This window comes from Drosophila subpulchrella, unplaced genomic scaffold (genome assembly GCF_014743375.2).
Source record: "Drosophila subpulchrella strain 33 F10 #4 breed RU33 unplaced genomic scaffold, RU_Dsub_v1.1 Primary Assembly Seq155, whole genome shotgun sequence".
Lineage (NCBI taxonomy): Eukaryota > Metazoa > Arthropoda > Insecta > Diptera > Drosophilidae > Drosophila > Drosophila subpulchrella.
The window spans coordinates 60,001-70,000 of NW_023665494.1; the positions used below are offsets into that span (position 1 = coordinate 60,001).

The following is a 10,000-nucleotide window of genomic DNA, read 5'->3' on the forward strand; positions in this document are numbered from 1 at the left end:
GACCACCTCCCTATAGTAGTTTTTTACCCCACGCACTACTGCGTGCCTGTTTACAGTACTAGTGCCAGCTATCACTAGGTTTATATATCATGTTTCAGTGATATATGGGTAAATTCTACCATTTATTCTTATGTATATGGCATTTCTATGCCATATTTATACAATCCATTCATATCTTAATGTATATTTATTATATTATACATTATTATGCCTTATAGGTATTATACCTATAAGCCATATCCATACGATTCATTCACTAGTGCCGCCCCTCACTAGGTTTATAATTGTTATATCATTGATATACAATTTATTTCTATATATATGGCATTTATATGCCATATCCATACAATGCATTCACATTTCAATGTATATTTACTTGTTATACATTATTATGCCTTATAGGTATTATACCTATAAGCCATATCCATACGATTCACTTATATAAATATATGTATATTTTTCTATACATAATTTTTTTTTATTTTTGTATGGATTTCTATGCATATCCATAGTTTATATGGATATGCTTGGCGTTCTATATAGTATTGACAAATTCATATGCATAACATAAGTTTTGACCAATACGAGGAGGGGCCCGCCAACGACCACCTCCCTATAGTAGTTTTTTACCCCACGCACTATTGCGTGCCTGTTTACAGTACTAGTGCCAGCTATCACTAGGTTTATATATCGTGTTTCAGTGATATATGGGTAAATTCTACCATTTATTCTTATGTATATGGCATTTCTATGCCATATTTATACAATCCATTCATATCTTAATGTATATTTATTATATTATACATTATTATGCCTTATAGGTATTATACCTATAAGCCATATCCATACGATTCATTCACTAGTGCCGCCCCTCACTAGGTTTATAATTGTTATATCATTGATATACAATTTATTTCTATATATATGGCATTTATATGCCATATCCATACAATGCATTCACATTTCAATGTATATTTACTTGTTATACATTATTATGCCTTATAGGTATTATACCTATAAGCCATATCCATACGATTCACTTATATAAATATATGTATATTTTTCTATACATAATTTTTTTTTACTTTTGTATGGATTTCTATGCATATCCATAGTTTATATGGATATGCTTGGCGTTCTATATAGTATTGACAAATTCATATGCATAACATAAGTTTTGACCAATACGAGGAGGGGCCCGCCAACGACCACCTCCCTATAGTAGTTTTTTACCCCACGCACTATTGCGTGCCTGTTTACAGTACTAGTGCCAGCTATCACTAGGTTTATATATCGTGTTTCAGTGATATATGGGTAAATTCTACCATTTATTCTTATGTATATGGCATTTCTATGCCATATTTATACAATCCATTCATATCTTAATGTATATTTATTATATTATACATTATTATGCCTTATAGGTATTATACCTATAAGCCATATCCATACGATTCATTCACTAGTGCCGCCCCTCACTAGGTTTATAATTGTTATATCATTGATATACAATTTATTTCTATATATATGGCATTTATATGCCATATCCATACAATGCATTCACATTTCAATGTATATTTACTTGTTATACATTATTATGCCTTATAGGTATTATACCTATAAGCCATATCCATACGATTCACTTATATAAATATATGTATATTTTTCTATACATAATTTTTTTTTACTTTTGTATGGTTTTCTATGCATATCCATAGTTTATATGGATATGCTTGGCGTTCTATATAGTATTGACAAATTCATATGCATAACATAAGTTTTGACCAATACGAGGAGGGGCCCGCCAACGACCACCTCCCTATAGTAGTTTTTTACCCCACGCACTATTGCGTGCCTGTTTACAGTACTAGTGCCAGCTATCACTAGGTTTATATATCGTGTTTCAGTGATATATGGGTAAATTCTACCATTTATTCTTATGTATATGGCATTTCTATGCCATATTTATACAATCCATTCATATCTTAATGTATATTTATTATATTATACATTATTATGCCTTATAGGTATTATACCTATAAGCCATATCCATACGATTCATTCACTAGTGCCGCCCCTCACTAGGTTTATAATTGTTATATCATTGATATACAATTTATTTCTATATATATGGCATTTATATGCCATATCCATACAATGCATTCACATTTCAATGTATATTTACTTGTTATACATTATTATGCCTTATAGGTATTATACCTATAAGCCATATCCATACGATTCACTTATATAAATATATGTATATTTTTCTATACATAATTTTTTTTTACTTTTGTATGGTTTTCTATGCATATCCATAGTTTATATGGATATGCTTGGCGTTCTATATAGTATTGACAAATTCATATGCATAACATAAGTTTTGACCAATACGAGGAGGGGCCCGCCAACGACCACCTCCCTATAGTAGTTTTTTACCCCACGCACTATTGCGTGCCTGTTTACAGTACTAGTGCCAGCTATCACTAGGTTTATATATCGTGTTTCAGTGATATATGGGTAAATTCTACCATTTATTCTTATGTATATGGCATTTCTATGCCATATTTATACAATCCATTCATATCTTAATGTATATTTATTATATTATACATTATTATGCCTTATAGGTATTATACCTATAAGCCATATCCATACGATTCATTCACTAGTGCCGCCCCTCACTAGGTTTATAATTGTTATATCATTGATATACAATTTATTTCTATATATATGGCATTTATATGCCATATCCATACAATGCATTCACATTTCAATGTATATTTACTTGTTATACATTATTATGCCTTATAGGTATTATACCTATAAGCCATATCCATACGATTCACTTATATAAATATATGTATATTTTTCTATACATAATTTTTTTTACTTTTGTATGGATTTCTATGCATATCCATAGTTTATATGGATATGCTTGGCGTTCTATATAGTATTGACAAATTCATATGCATAACATAAGTTTTGACCAATACGAGGAGGGGCCCGCCAACGACCACCTCCCTATAGTAGTTTTTTACCCCACGCACTATTGCGTGCCTGTTTACAGTACTAGTGCCAGCTATCACTAGGTTTATATATCGTGTTTCAGTGATATATGGGTAAATTCTACCATTTATTCTTATGTATATGGCATTTCTATGCCATATTTATACAATCCATTCATATCTTAATGTATATTTATTATATTATACATTATTATGCCTTATAGGTATTATACCTATAAGCCATATCCATACGATTCATTCACTAGTGCCGCCCCTCACTAGGTTTATAATTGTTATATCATTGATATACAATTTATTTCTATATATATGGCATTTATATGCCATATCCATACAATGCATTCACATTTCAATGTATATTTACTTGTTATACATTATTATGCCTTATAGGTATTATACCTATAAGCCATATCCATACGATTCACTTATATAAATATATGTATATTTTTCTATACATAATTTTTTTTTACTTTTGTATGGATTTCTATGCATATCCATAGTTTATATGGATATGCTTGGCGTTCTATATAGTATTGACAAATTCATATGCATAACATAAGTTTTGACCAATACGAGGAGGGGCCCGCCAACGACCACCTCCCTATAGTAGTTTTTTACCCCACGCACTATTGCGTGCATGTTTACAGTACTAGTGCCAGCTATCATTAGGTTTATATATCGTGTTTCAGTGATATATGGGTAAATTCTACCATTTATTCTTATGTATGTATATGGCATTTCTATGCCATATTTATATAATTCATTCATATCTTAATTTATATTTATTATATTATACATTATTATGCCTTATAGGTATTATACCTATAAGCCATATCCATACGATTCATATACTAGTGCAGCCCCTCACTAGGTTTATATATCTCATTTTAATTATATATTGGTAAATTCTATTATTTATTCTTGTGTATATGGCACTTATATGCCGCCATATCTATAAAAATGCATTTATATTTCAATGTATATTTTCTATATTATACATTATTATGCCTTAAAAAGTTATTATACCTACCATAAGGCGATATCCATACGATTCATTTATATAAAAGATATATGTATAATTTTCTATACATAATTTTTTTTTATGAATATATGGGTTTCCTAAGCATATCCATATAATACATTTAGTTTTATATGGATTAGATTGGTCTTCTTTATTGTATTGCCAAACTCATATTGATAAAATAAGTTTTGAACAATAAGAGGATCAGCCGCCAACCAACCAACCACTGCTACCATTGGAGGAACATATACTTACTTTTTATATGTCCTCTTACTTGAATGGTCCTCTCTTTACTTGAAAATTTCATTACCATAGGAATCTATTTATACATGGAATATGATTTCCACTACTTTTTCGCGTCACTAATAATTAATATGACGATACAGACTTGCTACCATAACATAAGTCTTGAACAATAATAGGAGCAGCCGCCAACCAACCACCAACCAACCAACCACTGCTACCATTGATAGTAATTTTATATGTCCTCTTTAGTTGAATTTCAATACCATAGGAATATTTATACATGGAATATGTTTTGCCACTACTTTTTCGCGTCACTAATAATATGACGATACAGTCTTGCTACCATAACATAAGTTTTGAACAATAAGAGGAGCAGACACACCAACCAACCAACCGCGCTGCTACCATTATATATACTTATATTTATATAAGTCCTCTTTACTTGAATGGCCTCTTTACTTGAATTTCAATACCATAGGAATATTTATTTATACATGGAATATGTTTTGCCACTACTTTTTCGCGTCACTAATAATATGACGATATAGACTTGCTACCATAACATAAGTTTTGAACAATAAGAGGAGCAGACACCAACCAACCAACCGCTGCTACCATTGAATGAACCATATATACAAACTTTTATATATGTCCTCTTTACTTGAATTTTAATACCATAGGAATATTTATACATGGAATATGTTTGCCACTTTATCATCGCGTCACTAATAAGATGACGATACATTTTGTTTGTTCAATATTTACTTATATATTGATGTTTCCAATTTAGGTCTTTTATATTTCTTCTTCCCTACCTTACACACCACAAACAAAGTGGCGTGCGATGCTGCAAGCAAGCATAATGATTATGCCCGCTTGCAACATCTTTATTATCGAATCATCAAGCAAAGGATAAGCTTCAGTGGATCGCAGTATGGCAGCTGCTCAACCACTTACAACACCTTGCCTGTTACAAAAGTCGTTTACAATTGATTCTAGGCTTTGTCATTGTATTAAATAATGCTTTTATATGTAACTAGCGCGGCATCAGGTGATCAAAGATCCTCCCAATTTACTATGTTACAAATTACATTGGCATCACATCCATTGTCGTTTATAAAGTAAATTATAAACTTTAAATGGTTTAGAAGCCATACAATGCAAATTGCCCCTTATTTATCATTGCAGTCCAGCACGGATACGACCTTAGAGGCGTTCAGGCATAATCCAACGGACGTAGCGTCATACCACTGTTCGCTCGAACAAGTATTGTGCCATTGGTCCGTACCTGCGGTTCCTCTCGTACTACGCAGGAATGCTGTCGCAACAACGTTTTGTCATTAGTAGGGTAAAACTAACCTGTCTCACGACGGTCTAAACCCAGCTCACGTTCCCTTGCATGGGTGAACAATCCAACGCTTGGTGAATTTTGCTTCACAATGATAGGAAGAGCCGACATCGAAGGATCAAAAAGCGACGTCGCTATGAACGCTTGGCCGCCACAAGCCAGTTATCCCTATGGTAACTTTTCTGACACCTCTTGTTAAAAACTCTTTAAACCAAAAGGATCGATAGGCCGAGCTTTTGCTGTCCCTGTGTGTACTGAACACCGAGATCAAGTCAGCATTTGCCCTTTTGCTCTATGTGTGGTTTCTGTCCGCACTGAGCTGGCCTTGGGACACCTCCGTTATTATTTGAGAGATGTACCGCCCCAGTCAAACTCCCTACCTGGCAATGTCCTTGAATTGGATCATACCTGAGTAATTGGAGTTATACCAAATTTTCAAATCAAAAATACATAAATGCACCGTTTTATTAAAGAATTTGTTTGCGATTATATAACAAACTCGTGATACTTTGATCAAGAAGCTTGCATCAAAACCCAATACCATAAGATATAATAAATATATCCGTATAATGGCTAGGAAATGATACACGTTCCATTTAATCAAGTAAGTAAGGAAACAATAAGAGTAGTGGTATTTCATTGGCGATACCAAACCGAAGTCTAATATCTCCCACTTATTCTACACCTCTTATGTCTCCTTACACTGCCAGATTAGAGTCAAGCTCAAAAGGGTCTTCTTTCCCCGCTAATTATTCCAAGCCCGTTCCCTTGGCTGTGGTTTCGCTAGATAGTAGATAGGGACAGTAGGAATCTCGTTAATCCATTCATGCGCGTCACTAATTAGATGACGAGGCATTTGGCTACCTTAAGAGAGTCATAGTTACTCCCGCCGTTGACCCGCGCTTACTTGAATTTCTTCACTTTGACATTCAGAGCACTGGGCAGAAATCACATTGTGTCAACACCCGCTAGGGCCATCACAATGCTTTGTTTTAATTAGACAGTCGGATTCCCCAAGTCCGTGCCAGTTCTGAATTGATTGTTAATTGATAATCGTTATAATTAATAAGAACTAATTGGTTTAACCCAATTAGTATTCTTAAAAATTTTAGCAAGAAAGTTCCACAATTGGCTACGTAACTAAACTATCCGGGGAACAAGTGACCAACATAAATGCCAGACACTCTATTTACCCAGAACGAGCACATAAACCATGTTATTGTTTCCCAATCAAGCCCGACTATCTCAATCTTCAGAGCCAATCCTTATCCCGAAGTTACGGATCTAATTTGCCGACTTCCCTTACCTACATTATTCTATCGACTAGAGACTCTTCACCTTGGAGACCAGCTGCGGATATTGGTACGGCCTGTTGAGAAGTTTGCGTGTCCCCACCATAAATTTTCAAGGTCCGAGGAGAAAATATCGACACAACAGTATATGTCATGCTCTTCTAGCCCATCTACCATATCTCTCTGCGAAAGACTTCCATGGTAGTACGGCTATAAAACAGAAAAGAAAACTCTTCCGATATCTCTCGACGGCTTCTTTATGGTCGTTCCTGTTGCCAGGATGAGCACGAGGCCCATATTTAATAACAAACGGATACTCAACAGGTTACGGAATTGGAACCGTATTCCCTTTCGTTCAAAATTATTCAAGTATATTAATTAGCTTGATTTATATAATATAATTATATTTGTATGGCATTTGTGTTTTACTTGAAAATTTTCGGCTTTCGCCTTGAACTTAGGACCGACTAACTCGTGATCAACCACTGTTCACACGAAACCCTTCTCCACTTCAGTCCTCCAAGGTCTCATTCGATTATTTGCTACTACCACCAAGATCTGTACCAATGGCAGCTCCATGCAGGCTTACGCCAAACACTTCTACGCATACCATTGTACCTTCCTACTCACTAAAGTTTCAAAATTTATATCACAAGTAATATAAATCATCTACTTTAGCGGTAATGTATAGGTATACAACTTAAGCGCCATCCATTTTAAGGGCTAGTTGCTTCGGCAGGTGAGTTGTTACACACTCCTTAGCGGATTTCGACTTCCATGATCACCGTCCTGCTGTTTTAAGCAACCAACGCCTTTCATGGTATCTGCATGAGTTGTTAATTTGGGCACCGTAACATTACGTTTGGTTCATCCCACAGCGCCAGTTCTGCTTACCAAAAGTGGCCCACTGGGCACATTATATCATAACCTTGAACTTCATATCAAGAAAGTTAAGGTTCTTACCCATTTAAAGTTTGAGAATAGGTTAAGATCGTTTCGACCCTAAGGCCTCTAATCATTCGCTTTACCAGATAAGATTATTTTATATAACATTAAAATGCACCAGCTATCCTGAGGGAAACTTCGGAAGGAACCAGCTACTAGATGGTTCGATTGGTCTTTCGCCCCTATACTCAATTCTGACAATCGATTTGCACGTCAGAACTGTTTCGGTCTTCCATCAGGGTTTCCCCTGACTTCAACCTGATCAAGTATAGTTCACCATCTTTCGGGTCACAGCATATATGCTCAAGGTACGTTCCAGTTAGAGGCATAAATAATATAAATATCATTATACATAACTATATAGAACGCCCCGGGATTGTGTTAATTAGCTATAAATAGTTAAAAAACTAATCCCATTATTAGTCAAGTTAATTACGCTATTAGGTTTATATCCCAATAACTTGCACATATGTTAGACTCCTTGGTCCGTGTTTCAAGACGGGTCCCGAAGGTATCCTGAATCTTTCGCATTGTTAATCATACAAGTGCATATAATAAACACAAAAATCAATGATAATTATGCCATTATATAATTCCGAAAAATTAACGCACTGTATTCATATAAATCTATCAGCACTTTATCAAATTAATAACATTTATTCTGTGTTAAAATGCAAGCAAATTAATTTGAATAAACTATAAGTTATATTTTATGATAAATTTTGTATGCTAATAGATTACAATGTCCTTATATGGAAAAAATGCACACTATTATCATAATATTGTTTAAATATTACAATTTTAATGATGAATTTTCCATAACGGATATTCAGGTTCATCGGGCTTAACCTCTAAGCAGTTTCACGTACTGTTTAACTCTCTATTCAGAGTTCTTTTCAACTTTCCCTCACGGTACTTGTTTACTATCGGTCTCATGGTTATATTTAGTTTTAGATGGAGTTTACCACCCACTTAGTGCTGCACTATCAAGCAACACGACTCTTTGGAAACATCATCTAGTAATCATTAACGTTATACGGGCCTGGCACCCTCTATGGGTAAATGGCCTCATTTAAGAAGGACTTAAATCGTTAATTTCTCATACTAGAATATTGACGCTCCATACACTGCATCTCACATTTGCCATATAGACAAAGTGACTTAGTGCTGAACTGATTTCTTTTCGCTCGCCGCTACTAAGAAAATCCTGGTTAGTTTCTTTTCCTCCCCTAATTAATATGCTTAAATTCAGGGGGTAGTCCCATATGAGTTGAGGTTGTGTATAACTTTTTTTGCAATTAATTCTTTATATATAATGATAAAACATTTTATTAAATTCGTTATATATTTTATATATTTGTATGGCATTTGTTTGGTCTAACGAATCAACGAAGAATAATAATATTGTCAACGGCTTTCTATTTACTAATCTTTAATAAGAGACAATTCTAGATAAATTTTTTATGCTAGACATTTCTCAGTATTATTTGATTGAAAAAGAAAATATTTCTCTTCGTTTTTCACATTCAAATTATTTACTAATGTGAGATAATGTTTTTCATATATTTGTTAATATTATGAATAATATAATAATTAAATTATTATTATCCAATAATATACCATATGCTTATAAAATTTCATTATAAAATTTATATAAACAACTTAATTAGCATAGTCTTACAACCCTCAACCATATGTAGTCCAAGCAGCACTATAAAATTAATTAAAGTACATAACAGCATGGACTGCGATATGCGTTCAAAATGTCGATGTTCATGTGTCCTGCAGTTCACACGATGACGCACAGTTTGCTGCGTTCTTCATCGACCCATGAGCCGAGTGATCCACCGCTTAGAGTTTTATATATTGGTTTGGTAATTTTGTCATATATGTTTTTATTGAAAGAAATTAAAAATACACCATTTTACTGGCATATATCAATTCCTTCAATAAATTGATTTTTATACCTAAAACGAATGCTGCGAAATGTCTTAGTTTCATATAACCAATAATATATCAAGTATTTTTTAAATGGCATTTACGGTATTAATACTTTTTTTTAGCGATATATATTGAAATTTATATAAAACATTAACCTGTAATAATCAGGTACAACATTGTA

The 10,000-nt window shown here is 33.6% G+C and overlaps 2 non-coding genes across 2 annotated transcripts; both read right to left on the bottom strand.

Annotated features, from left to right (window-relative positions):
* Positions 1-5,186: 5,186 nt before the first annotated feature.
* LOC119559003 lies at positions 5,187-9,157 on the bottom strand. The gene has a single exon (XR_005220587.1). It is a non-coding gene; the product is annotated as a large subunit ribosomal RNA (ribosomal RNA).
* A 401-nt stretch (positions 9,158-9,558) lies between these two features.
* Positions 9,559-9,737, bottom strand: LOC119559008. Its single transcript, XR_005220590.1, has one exon. It is a non-coding gene; the product is annotated as a 5.8S ribosomal RNA (ribosomal RNA).
* Between the last annotated feature and the right edge of the window lie 263 nt (positions 9,738-10,000).